The sequence below is a fragment of the Hemibagrus wyckioides genome, linkage group LG14, assembly GCF_019097595.1.
Source record: "Hemibagrus wyckioides isolate EC202008001 linkage group LG14, SWU_Hwy_1.0, whole genome shotgun sequence".
Taxonomy (NCBI): Eukaryota; Metazoa; Chordata; class Actinopteri; order Siluriformes; family Bagridae; genus Hemibagrus; species Hemibagrus wyckioides.
The window spans coordinates 13,161,961-13,175,465 of record NC_080723.1 but is presented as its reverse complement, the minus strand read 5'-3'; the positions used below and the strand labels follow the sequence as shown (position 1 = coordinate 13,175,465).

The following is a 13,505-nucleotide window of genomic DNA, read 5'->3' as shown; positions in this document are numbered from 1 at the left end:
ACGATTTTTTAAAGCTCTTTCCCAAGGTCTTTACAGTTCAGACTGGATTTTGAATGTTTGTATTAGAAAACTGACTCCAGATAGAGTATATTTCCCAACAGGCCTGTTCTCATCGCACTGACAGAATTTGGCAGTCTCTATGGGCCAGGCTCGGAGTAATCTCAGCTGTATGGGTTCGGGGGTTTCTTTAATTTATTCCCAAGTTTGTATTTAGCCTTGTTTTGTTTCAGATGTCGTTTAAAAGCCACACGAAGTGATCGAGTGCCGCTGTGTGAGGAGTGTGAGGTGTTTATAGACACGCTGGTAGTGTAGAGGTTAAATTTTCTACTCAGTGGGCGGGGACGCGCGCAAAGCGGCACGTGCGCGCGCGCGCGCGCAGATACGCGGATGAAGCGGAGCGGGAAGCGCGCGCCACGGCTCTAGCACACAGCGCGAGGGGCTATGGAGGAGCCGTTCCTCTGCGTTCGTCAACCACGTTTCTAAAGTGTAAGGGTGAGTCTGATTACCTCTGCCGTTACACTCAAAGACAAGTGCAAAAATAAAGGGGGAATCAGGGCACTTGAGTTCGAGCCTCGGCCTCAGACTGAACCTTAAGGGGAGGTGACGTGAGGTGAAGTTCAGGACCAGCGTTCACTCAGTATCGCATGACGGAACCTCCTCTTAGATAGCGGCTCTTCCTGAAAGAAATGACCATTTGAAGCGACTTTAGCTTAAATGCGTTTTAACACGTCTTATGTTTGTTTATATTTGTTGCTTATTTGTTACTTTCTGTAGTTTCTTTGAGTGTGAGAGATTTTGAGACTTGCATTATCAGTATTTCTGACTAATATGTGCTCTTCACTTGTATATAGATAGAGAGAGAGAGAAAGTGTTTTAGACATTTCCAGTTGACTTTATTTCTTCATTTTCACACTTTTCTCAATTACCTGCAATGCCTTTCGACCACCTCGGATCGTGCCACCAGTGGGACGGTCCAGCTCTGTCCAGCTCTCTCACATCCTCATCAGTCCACTCTGCTACACACCCACTTCCACAACTTCCTACGAATAACACCATCAGCATCATGCTCATCATATCAGTAACCCATAACCAATTACCCCCAGGGTGGGTTTGTGGGACTTGGAGTGTACCCCCATAATAACCAGAACTAACAATTATAACCCCACCCCATTATTTACACCATGATCAAGTGAAGCAGTCATTTATTTTGTAGCATTAATTGATTTTGTGTCATAATTGATACTTAAATCTCTCTTTTTGCAAGTAATGCTCAACTAGTGCCTCATAACGCAACGCTTGAGTACTGCTGTTTGATCTGGGACAGGACCGGTGAAGATGAGTAAAGGCGTGCTAACTATTCTCATTATTATCAACAACAAGGCAGTTTAGACTTCACATCACATTGTGCCATCTTCTGTTTACAGATCTGCTTTCTGTTACTCTTAACTTTGTGAGGTGATGTGAAGCTTTGACAGAATCGATACACCTGTGATCATCCTCAATTCGATGCTAAGCGACTGGCCACCTACACGTACATTCTTACTACCTAGTGTCCACCTTTTACTTTAATGGATATACTTTAGACATATAGATGGATGGGTAGATAAACAGAAAGATAGATAAGCAGTGGAAAATTATGTAATGACACTAATATATATTTTTTTGGCATTTTTTAAATATCAGGAAGCATTCACACTTCAGTCTCCCTCATTGTTCAAACCGAAGCTGTGTCCATGCATTAACCTCTCCCAGGAAGGAATAAAGAAAATGAAGCACCAGGCAATGAATTAGCACCAGCATACACTATACTGCCAAAACTTTTGGGACGTCTGCCTTTACATGCACATGAATGTAATATGGAGTTGGCTGCTATAACTGCTTCAACTCTTCTGGGAAGGCTTTCCACAAGGTTTAGGAGTGTGTTTATGGGAATTTTTTGACCATTCCACTAGAAGTGCATTTGTGAGGTCAGGCACTGATGTTGGACGAGAAGGTCTGGCTCGCAGTCTCCGCTCTAATTCATCCCAAAGGTGTTCTATAGGGTTGAGGTTGAGGAAGTTCCTCCACACCAAACTCACTCATCCATGTCTTTATGGACCTTGCTTTGTGCACTGGTGTGCAGTCATGTTGGAACAGGAAGGGGTCATCCCCAAACTGTTCCCACAAAGTTGGGAGCATGAAAATGTCCAAAATATCTTGGTATCCTGAAACATTAAGGAGCCAAGCCCCACCCCTGAAACACAACACTTGAATTCAATGATTTGGAGGGGTGTCCCAAAACCTTTGGCAATATAGTGTATCTTCAAGCACATCCACATATTTCAGTAAACATACTTGGCATGTTTCACAGTGGACCACCTGTCCTGTCCACTCTGCAGTTTCCTTTCATGTTTTAAGAATTTCAAGATTCAAAAGTAAGTGTCTTCCCTGGGCACAAAATGCCCCCGAACAACAACAAAATCATTGACATACCACAGTTCTGTGGACCCCCACCATCTTCCTGTTTCTTATAGCAGTAGTAAATGTTTCTAATGGAAGCTGTAAGTCATGGTGAGGTCGCCAGGGGGTGTGTGTGTGGGAGGTGCTGAGACTGAAGAGGAGGAGAGATGCTGGGTCACACACACCCCCTCTCTAATCTTGAGACACACCAGCTGAGAAAGTGTAATTCAGACTTGTGGAATAGCACGTCTCATATCTGGTGTAATGTGTAACCCATTTATTCGACACAAAATTAAAACACAGGATTTCATACTCTCTCATAATTAAGATTTGCATCAATTTTGAACTGGAGTTTAGTATCAGCATCACACTAGCAGAAATGTATCCAAGAATACATAAAAGGGTAGCAGCAAAACTGTTTGCCAGAAGCAATAATAGTGTATTTTGCATTAAGGAGTTATGGCTCGTTGCAGTATAATAGCTAACGCATTCGTCAGACTGCCATGTGTCTGGTTAGTTTTTGGATTGCTTAATGAGTTGTCAGGATCCCCCAATCACCCCCCATACAGACTTCAGTCTCACTTCACTTAAACTGTTTTAATAAGTATGGTATGTCATAAAGCTGCGAAGAGTATCGCTCTCGAGTCTCACACATGATTGTGTTTCTCAGAATGTTCCAGCACTTCATGAATAATTTATTACGCATCAGCATTCTTTTTATCTTATCTTTTAATTTATGTCTATTCAGTGGCGATGTGTGGGGATGCATAATTATATATATTTTTCAAGACGTCTAACTCTTTTCCAGAAATCTCTACAGGGCTGAAAGCAATTTGTTGTTAGAGAGAGTGGAGAGGCAGAGACTTCGTCCAAGTCAAATCTCTTCAGTTTCCTTTTGCAAATGAGGCAAATAACCATCAGCTGTGAGAGGGGGCTGTGTTACAGTCGGAGTTTCTGCAAATTATTGTTAGTGTGTTAAGCAAACTGGCACTACCGAGTCAACACTAACAGCTTTGGCAGAGATCCCAGAGACATTTTTAGTGCGCACATTTTTACACTGCATCTATTCGATTGGAAATCTATAAAACAGAGTCTGATTTTGAGTTGGCTGATCTTGAGTACAGTGTTCAGACAACTTGCATCCAGTTTGCTTTGCAATTTGGTAATTGAACAAATAATAATAATAATAATGCGTTTCAGTTTCTCTGGAATGTTCGGTTATTTCAGATCATTAGTAGTGGGACTCACAGCATTATGCCAGCGAATCACAGACCTTATACAAAAGCATTCAGCGCTGAATAAAAAGTCTCGGAGCTACAGTTTAGGTATTGTAATGTTTTCAGTTCCCAGAAGCACTTCTGAAAAGTTGTCACAGACGGTTAGATAGTTTTGATAATAGACAGATGCAAAAAGTCTAATCGTATTTTATTGACAAATAATTTTAAGAAATGAGAGAAATGCTGCAAAATGGTTTTATATAACGTGCAGCATGCACAAGGGATATCATAGATTGATTCACTGTGACATCTGACACATCCAGCGTCAGGGATTTTTTGACAAATGCTGAATAGGCTTTTGTTTGGTGAGTGGGATTAGGCTTTAGGTTCCTGTATGGAATATCGTGTTCATATTCCATGGGAGAAAGAGCTCTTATTTGTTAATGCAATACAACTATTTCTCTCTCTCTCTCTCTCTCTCTCTCTCTCTTTCTTCCTGAACACAAAGTATATCTGGCTTGGGAAAAGCTGCCTTTGATTTTCCTTTTTTCATATCTTTGTTATGGTCATGCCAGATGTGGGATTCGAGTCATGCTTCAGTTGCAGCCAAAAACATTTGATAATTTTTACTCCTTTAAAATGCCAGAACATGCGAGCACTAAGAGGTCATTTCAGGGGAGGAAGCATGTTGTATTTTATTTCTTATCAACATACATATCCTGTAATAATGTCTGTATTTATTAACTTTCAGCCAATGCCTTGTTATTCCACTCAAGTCTTTTAGGTCAAATATTTGGGATTCTTGTATACATGGGTGCGACTGAAGTTTACATGGGAAATGGAGTGAAAAGGAACAGCAGCATCACTCACACACTGTCTCAGAACGCCATGTTCCAGACAGACACACCGGGTCGTGCCCTGTGCGGAAGTGTAAAGTCCCGGGCTAAACCACTTAATTCTCCCTCCCCTCCTCAGCCCTCCCTTGGTCTAGCCTCGTTCTGGCTGCCTCTCATAGATCTTAATTCATGAGGGCTCATTGTCAGACAGGGACTGTGGTGTGAATTAAGTTGTTAGGAAGGTAATTGCTAGGCATTCAGAAGACTGGTAGCATTCCTCTTCAGGCTGTAATGGTTGCACTTTTGAGGACGAGAATGCTAAAGACAAAACCAGTAGTTAAGGGAGGGAATGACCTGAGTCATATTTTTTTATGATTTATCTCCTGTAGTCGGACAATAAAAAGTGGAATCAGATTTCATTGATGAATAAAGATTTTTGGATGGTCTTTTCACGGGTCTAAAGGATGTTTCACTTTGGATCCCAAATCCTTACCTCATGCCACGCCTAGATCAAACCTGTCTTATGTCTCCCGTCATACCTGAGGACATTCTCAAACTTTCTTCTGAATCATGAATTCCTCCTGAATTGACGTGATTCTGTCACTTTTGTCTAGCAATGTTTGCAAAGTGGTAGGCATTATGCTTTCGTTTGTCCGTGCTATTTTCCTTACACTTAAGTAGTGAAGATCAGCATTTACTGGATGCACGGCATGTCACTGTGCAGAAATACTGAGGAAGTGCTCTCATCTAAGCAGGTTTTTACACGTGCAGGCTAGCACATGATGTGTATTTTCAGCCGTACCTTCACTGCAAGCGCTTGAACCACAAAGCTAATTACAGCACTCCAGACCTATGAAAGTCTGCTTTTCTATATAACTTACTAAAATAACCCTTTCCCTACTAGCATGAAAGTAGAAACATGACTAGCTGTAGCACTCACGTCATGTTGGTGCTGAGAGCGGAAAGCTTTCACACACGATGCGCTGCTCCGGGGTTTTCGGTTGAACTTAAACCCACGAGGACCAGGAATGAATTCTCTGGACCACTCCTAAGATTGTGTACACACTTCACCAGCCACACAAAACAATGGGTGTGAAAGTTGTATGCAGAAGGGTGTAGCAATACACCCTAAATTATTACAGTATCTCGCTGAAAAGCCCCTTTATTGATAAACTTTTTTTTAGCTTTTTTTTTATCTATGGCGTTTGTCACATGACCTAAAACTTTCCAGATGTGCTCTAGAAGTAGACAAGAAGTTCTTTCTGGATGAGTTTCTCCTGAGCAAGTTTCTGTGACTCCAGGGAAAGAGTACAGTCCTTAGCACCGACCAAATAATGCCATCTTGTAGGCTGGTCACTGAGCTCAGGAGTGCCTGAGAGACGCAATGCAGTGCACTTAATCTCCATACAAACAACGCTCCCTGTCCGGGCCTGTCATTCTTTTGTTCCCTCCATAATGCAGTCCAGAATGTGTGGCAAAGAGTGATGGAGGAAAATGAGAACCAGACGGTCTATCACATCTTGTTCACTGAAATAAATCACATATATTTGAAATACACAGCATGATTACATTTTTTTGGTTTAGCGTTGGAGCAGGCGGTCAGCCAAATCAGCTGGCCCAGGCAGTATGCTTGATTTAAAATAAAACAGAAGGTCAGACCTGAGCCGGGATCCTGATGTAGGAAGAAGAAAGGGAGGCTGCCTGGTTTTGAGGTTTGGATGCTCCACCCAGCAATCAGCTCTAAACAAAAAGTATTTGTTTATTTTTTTTTTTTTCCTCCAGCTACTGGTTATCTGTTTTATAAAATGATTTACATCTGATATTCGGGCATGAAATGAAAGGATGAAAGAAGCCATTTTAGGTTTTTCTGCTGTGCTTTTTTGTGTGTGTGTGTGTGTGTGTGTGTGTATCTTCCCACTGCAGGCTGGGGTTATAAACGGTCAAGGAGTGACTTGAAAGTGTGTTACAATCCTGGTGAAGTGTGAGGGTGTGAAACTGTTTATGGAAATGGAAATCTTTATGGAAATGCCCCCCGGCAAAGTGTTTTGTATGTGAACGAATGAGCAGAGAATGAGAGAACGAGAGAAAAAGGTGTTGGCTGAGCTTCACATCTGGTGGTGTTGTTTAGAAGGTTGGATGAGGTGATTAGTGGGGTAGACTCAGGGGTAAAGCCTGATTCTCATACTCACACTTCCCCAGTCACACTCCCTTTCATTTTTATTTTGTTTGTACCTAATTTTCTCGTCCTAATTGAAACATGGTCCTGTTTTCAACTTCGTTCATATCATTTCACTCCCAGTTTGGCTTAAAAGCATGTCATCATATCATTAGTTGCATATTAACAACTTCCAGATTGCAGCACAATCATTGATTAGTCTGCTGTTCCCATTTTCCACAACTTTACAGCTCTAAGACCGTAACAGTTTAACGCAATTTTGTGTGTTGTGTAATCCTCCCAAAAAATCTCCTAATCTTTTCTGCAAAATTGCACTTGTTGAGGAAATGCAGAAATGCATGTCATTTCGATTAGTGCTGGATGTATAATACAGGTGGATGTCACGTGTTTGGGAGCGATTGATTCCTCATGAGACGTGGTTAATGTGTATCATTACACTTAATCATGTAGCCAGAAGAAGAATCGCGAACCAGGTCTTCAGATTGCAGACCGAACATGTGTTTTTCTTCAGCCTGATATTAGTCCTGCTTTATCAAATAGTGTTTTAATTATTAAGCTCATTAACATGAAACTCTACCTGAAATTCGCTTGGAAAAGCGTGACATTACATATAAAGGATATATCAAAAACAGCTATGGGGTATGTGTGTGGGATCATGTGCAGGAGCATGTGGTTCTGTCTTGGCCCGCGTGTTCGACTTCTGCATTCTAAATGATCTATTCATTTTTCCACATGGATGATTGTTTTTAAGAAAGGAAAACATTTACCACAGCTTACTTCTCGTTACAGGGAGGACACAGCCTGTTCACAGAGTTATTCTTTATTTGTGTTACACATGACGTACATCTGCTTTTTCATAGGTTTACAAATGATTATGGCTTGACCTATTGCTCCTCTCCTATGGAAAGATCCCACATGTATGCAGGAGATTACATAATAATGATAGTTTATTTGTCTTTGTATTAGTGCGTCATGACCGTGGAGGAGAATATTCAAGCATTATTTGAATTTTGGATTATTTACTTGGTAAAGAATGAGAGAAGCTGGCATTCATGAGAAAATGATGCAGTGTGAGGAAATAGTTAGGTTTATTGAGACAGTGTTGCACTGGTGTTGCTCAAGAATTAAGCCTCTAGATTATTGATCATAAGGTTGAGGGTTAAAGCTCCAGCACTGCCAAGCTGGCACTGTTGGGCCTTTGAGCAAGAACCTTAATGATCTCTGTTCCAAGGATGCTGTATCATACCTGACCCTGCGCTCTGAATCCGACATTTTAACTAGCTAGGATATGTGAAGAAAATAATTTTTCTGTGCTGTGATATACACCGATCAGGCATAACATTATGAGCACTAATCATCTTCTTCTTCTTCTTCTTCTTCTTCTTCTTCTTCTGATGTCCCATTTTCAGCAATTGTGTGAGATATGTGAAAATTGATGGTGAGAGTCAGTGATAATGTATTTAGTGAATATGAGAACAGTCAGTGAGACTGGAGCATCTGGCAAAACGCTTCATGGAAAAGAGAATATGGAAAACTGCTACATAATGTTGCTCTGTGCTTGGCACCCTCGCCAAAATGATGTTTATGCAATGCAGATGCTCTAGCTAGCAGCACACTGTTTGATGCCCAGAGAGATATATATACACACTCAGGCTGTGGGAAGAGATGGATTTAGAAAGCGACCATATAAACATGTGCAGATGGTTATGGTAAAGGAATTTCAATAGTGGATATGAAGCTGTGCACTTGACTAACAGATGACCGGAGACTCTCAGGCAGCTCTGTAAGCATCTGTGAGACTGTCTATGTACAAAAATGAACTCTTAGTCTTAAGATCAGTGTGGTTGTAATAACACTGTGCAGACAAAGTCATGGTCAAGCTTTGAGATTTAGGTCAAACCTTTCAAACCAGCTTTGTCAGCACTAAAGCAATCAGTTTCTCATGCTGAAATGAGTCACTGCCAAACAACACATCTAAAATAAAGTCTGCAATGAACATGCCATCATGCTAGACCCAAACCACCAAATCCCCCTTCAGAGCAGATGACCAAAACAAAGGCTGGTCTTCATTAGACTTAAGATACAGGCCAGAAGACAGATTGTGCATGCTCACATAGTCTTGCCAGAAAATAAAACAGTCACAGGCACACAATGGCAATAACACTGTCTTGTCAGTAAACAGAAAAAATGGTTCACTTTGTTGAATCTTTTGGTTCATTTGGTTTTATGTTGATTTATCACGAATATAACGTACAGTGTTACCCAAGTCTTAATAGGCTGCATATCAAGTTCTACACCGTTCATCTTCAGCCCTGGATGGTGTTAGTGCTTGCTGAATATCTTGCTCTTCTCCTGAAGCACTTTAGTCCACTCGTGTTAATATTGCTCTTAAACCCTAATCAGCTCTCTAGAAGACTTTTAAATCCAGATCACAAACCTGTCTACCTTTTTAGCCTGGTCTGTGTATTGTTAATTCTCTTATTATATTTTTATGATTTTTATCTTTTTATGAGATTTGTGGTTTAATATATTTTCTGTTAAGCATTTTGTATTTATTACATTTGAAAATGCTTACAGTTTGGGAACACCTGGCAACATGACATATTTTGTTGGTTTTTCTGAAAGGATGTAAATAAAACCTCTGCAGCAAATTGTTTTAGAAATAATAATAATTTTGTTGGTGCAAATATTAATGCACAGTTGCTTTATACACTATATTGCCAAAAGTTTTGGGGAGTCTGCCTTTACATGCACATGAATTTAATATGGAGTTGGCTGGCTATAACAGCTTCAACTGTTCTGGGAAGGCTTTCCACAAGGTTTAGGAGTGTGTTTATGGGAATTTTTTGACCATTCCTCTAGAAGCGCATTCGTGAGGTCAGGCACTGATGTTGGACGAGAAGGCCTGGCTCGCAGTCTCCACTCTAATTCATCCCAAAGGTGTTCTATAGGGTTGAGGTCAGGACTCTGTGAAGTTGCTCCACAACAAACTCACTCATCCATGTTTTATGGACCTTGCTTTGTGCACTGGTGTACAGTCATGTTGGAACAGGAAGGGGTCATCACCAAACTGTTCCCATAAAGTTGGGAGCATAAAATTGTCCAAAATGTCTTGGTATTCTGAAGCATTAAGGGTTCCTTTCACTGGAACTAAGGGGACAAGCCAAAGCCCTGATTTCAATGATTTGGAGGGTTGTCCCAAAACCTTTGGCAGCCTAGTATATTTGATTAAATTTAAACACAGAAAAAACTCAGACTCTGACTCAAACACAAGCTAACTGATGTCTCGGTATATCAAAATGCTGCCAGCTAACAATTTCCAATGTCTGCAATGTCATTATAAAACTGCACTAAAAGGGAACTGTGGAAAGCAAGGCAATATTTGGCTTGACCAAACAACATTCAGATAGAAAAGATTAAAAATTACTTTCAAAAAGTATGCAAAATATCTAGATAAATACAAAAAAAGGATATTTGGTCCTAATCTCTCCAAATTGGTCCTAATCTCTCCAAAAGGTCCGTTTGGAGAAAAAAAGGAGTCGTGTTTCATGAAAAGAACGCTTTGCTAACTGTTAAGCATGTGTGTGTGTGGATCTGTTACGCTCTGGGGTTTTGTACCAGCCAGTGGCACAGAAAACACATGGAGGAATGGATTTAAAATTCATGATGATCTACTTCAGGAAAGGCAAGATGAAGCTTCTGGAATTGCCCTCATATTCTGTGTGTAGATCTTAATCATGCTTAATGTGCATTCAAGATGGCCCAAGAATATGTCAGGACTAGACTCAGTGTTCTGTGAGGAATAAAGGTTGAAAATTCCTACAACAAGAACAGAAAGAGATGTAACTAGCTTCAGAAAGGGTTTGCAAGCTGTGATATCTTGCAAAGGAGGTTTAATGTCTTAGTACTGACTGTTGAGTACTGCATTTACGCACGCAATAATTGTTTATTTACACTGATCAGGCATAACATTATGACCTACCTGATACTCTGTTGGTCCCCTTTTTCTGCCCAAACAGCCCTGACCCATCATGCACTGTGTTTTCTGACACCTTTCTATCAGAACCAGCATTAACTTCTTCAGCAATTTGAGCAACAGTAGCTCGTCTGTTGGATCGGATCACACGGGACAGCCTTCACTCCCCACGTGCATCAGTGAGCCTTGGCCGCCCATGACCCTGTCACTGGTTTACCATTGTTCCTTCATTGGACTATTATTGAAAGATACTGACCACTGCAGACCGGCAACACCCCACAAGAGCTGCAGTTTTGGAGATGCTCTGATCCAGTCGTCTAGCCATCACAATTTGGCCCTTCGTCAAACTCGCTCAAATCCTTACACTTGCCCATTTTTCCTGCTTTTAACACATCGACTTTGAGGAGAAAATGTTCACTTGCTGTCTAATATATCCCTAATAATATTTTTTGACATTTTCTATTCCAAAAATAAAAATAAATTTGAAAGACACTTTTAGTCACGCAGGTCAACATGGGACATGCATTTTTCATGATGCTCTCAGTGCAAACACTCACACCACAAAGGTAAAACAAATACAGTGTTCTAAGGATGTTTGATGTACACTATATTGCCAAAAGTATTCGCTCACCCATCCAAATAATCAGAATCAGGTGTTCCAATCACTTCCATGGCCACAGGTGTATAAAATCAAGCACCTAGGCATGCAGACTGTTTTTACAAACATTTGTGAAAGAATGGGTCGCTCTCAGGAGCTCAGTGAATTCCAGCGTGGAACTGTGATAAGATGCCACCTGTGCAACAAATCCAGTCGTGAAATTTCCTCGCTCCTAAATATTCCACAGTCAACTGTCAGCTGTATTATAAGAACGTGGAAGTGTTTGGGAATGACAGCAACTCAGCCACGAAGTGGTAGGCCACGTAAACTGACGGAGCGGGGTCAGCGGATGCTGAGGCGCATAGTGCGAAGAGGTCGCCAACTTTCTGCAGAGTCAATCGCTACAGACCTCCAAACTTCATGTGGCCTTCAGATTAGCTCAAGAACAGTGCGCAGAGAGCTTCATGGAATGGGTTTCCATGGCCAAGCAGCTGCATCCAAGCCATACATCACCAAGTGCAATGCAAAGCGTCGGATGCAGTGGTGTAAAGCCGCCCCCCACTGGACTCTAGAGCAGTGGAGACGCGTTCTCTGGAGTGACGAATCGCGCTTCTCCATCTGGCAATCTGATGGACGAGTCTGGGTTTGGCGGTTGCCAGGAGAACGGCACTTGTCTGACTGCATTGTGCCAAGTGTAAAGTTTGGTGGAGGGGGGATAATGGTGTGGGGTTGTTTTTCAGGAGCTGGGCTTGGCCCCTTAGTTCCAGTGAAAGGAACTCTGAATGCTTCAGCATACCAAGACATTTTGGACAATTCCATGCTCCCAACTTTGTGGGAACAGTTTGGAGCTGGCCCCTTCCTCTTCCAACATGACTGTGCACCAGTGACCAAAGCAAGGTCCATAAAGACATGGATGACAGAGTCTGGTGTGGATGAACTTGACTGGCCTGCACAGAGTCCTGACCTCAACCCGATAGAACACCTTTGGGATGAATTAGAGTGGAGACTGAGAGCCAGGCCTTCTCGTCCAACATCAGTGTGTGACCTCACAAATGCGCTTCTGGAAGAATGGTCAAAAATTCCCATAAACACACTCCTAAACCTTGTGGACAGCCTTCCCAGAAGAGTTGAAGCTGTTATAGCTGCAAAGGGTGGACCGACATCATATTGAACCCTATGGATTAGGAATTGGATGTCACTTAAGTTCATATGCGAGTCAAGGCAGGTGAGCGAATACTTTTGGCAATATAGTGTATATATCAGTACCAGGATACTACCAAGAGCAGATAGTTTACACAACGGTGGTTTCAGTTGAAGTCAATCTCAGTCCCCTTTTTTCATAAAGACCAGGATTCAGGTTTGCTAGGCTGCTAGCGGAAACAACATATATACACATCAAACTTACCCAACTCTCTGCAAAAGTGACTCTGAGTCTGGGGAAAAAAACCACAACAGCCTTACTCTCCGTAAACACATAGTGAACTGTCCTAGCTTCCAGCATTTGGATTTTCACATGATACCATTGCTTCTTTTCTTTCCTATGTTTCTGTGCCACCTGTTTATCATAGTCTAATTTTTCCCAAATGCACACACAGACATACACATACGCACAAAGCCCTTGTAGTGCCAGACCCCTGAACCTGACTTGTCTGGGCTTTGTGTACTAATGAACCTTGTGGTTTGTGTACATATTGCTTGTATGAATGACTGAACTACTGTATGGTAATTACTCACAATGCCAACCATATGTTCCCATATGTTATAAGTTACCGTGGAAGTCTAGCCCTGGTAAAAAAAAACAAAAAACAGCTTCTCTGCTCCCAATGAAGCTAGCTGTATTGAAAAAGCATGTCGCAGATCAGGTCTTCCTGTTCTCTTCAACATTTTCTCTGGATGTTAATTTAGTTAGTGGCATCATTGTGTGCTTCGCAGTATACACCGGTCAGGCATAACATTATGACCACCTGCCTAATATTGTGACCACCTGCCCCCTTTTGCTGCCAAAACAGAGTTGTCTAGTCATGCACTGTCTATTCTGACACCTTTCTATCAGAACCAGCATTAACTTCTTCAGCAATTTGAACAACAGTACCTCGTCTGTTGGATCGGATCACACGGGCCAGCCTTCGCTCCCCACGTGCATCAATGAGCCTTGGCCACCCATGACCCTGTCACTGGTTTACCACTTTTCCTTCCTTGGACCACTTTTGATAGATACTGACCACTGCAGACCGGCAACACCCCACAAGAGCTGCAGTTTTGG

General features: G+C 41.8%; 1 protein-coding gene across 6 annotated transcripts in view; it reads left to right on the top strand.

The window, feature by feature from the left end:
• The first annotated feature begins 265 nt into the window (after positions 1 to 265).
• Positions 266 to 13,505, top strand: part of LOC131364441 (zinc finger protein 469) — a 205,590-nt gene continuing 192,350 nt past the window's right edge. For 2 of the 6 annotated variants that reach the window (XM_058407593.1, XM_058407590.1), the window contains exon 1: positions 342 to 492. The gene's annotated coding sequence lies outside the window, so the exon portion shown is untranslated. Of the gene's footprint in view, positions 493 to 13,505 lie in introns of all 6 variants that reach the window. The other 4 variants (XM_058407595.1, XM_058407592.1, XR_009206474.1 and 1 more) reach the window with 3 other exon arrangements.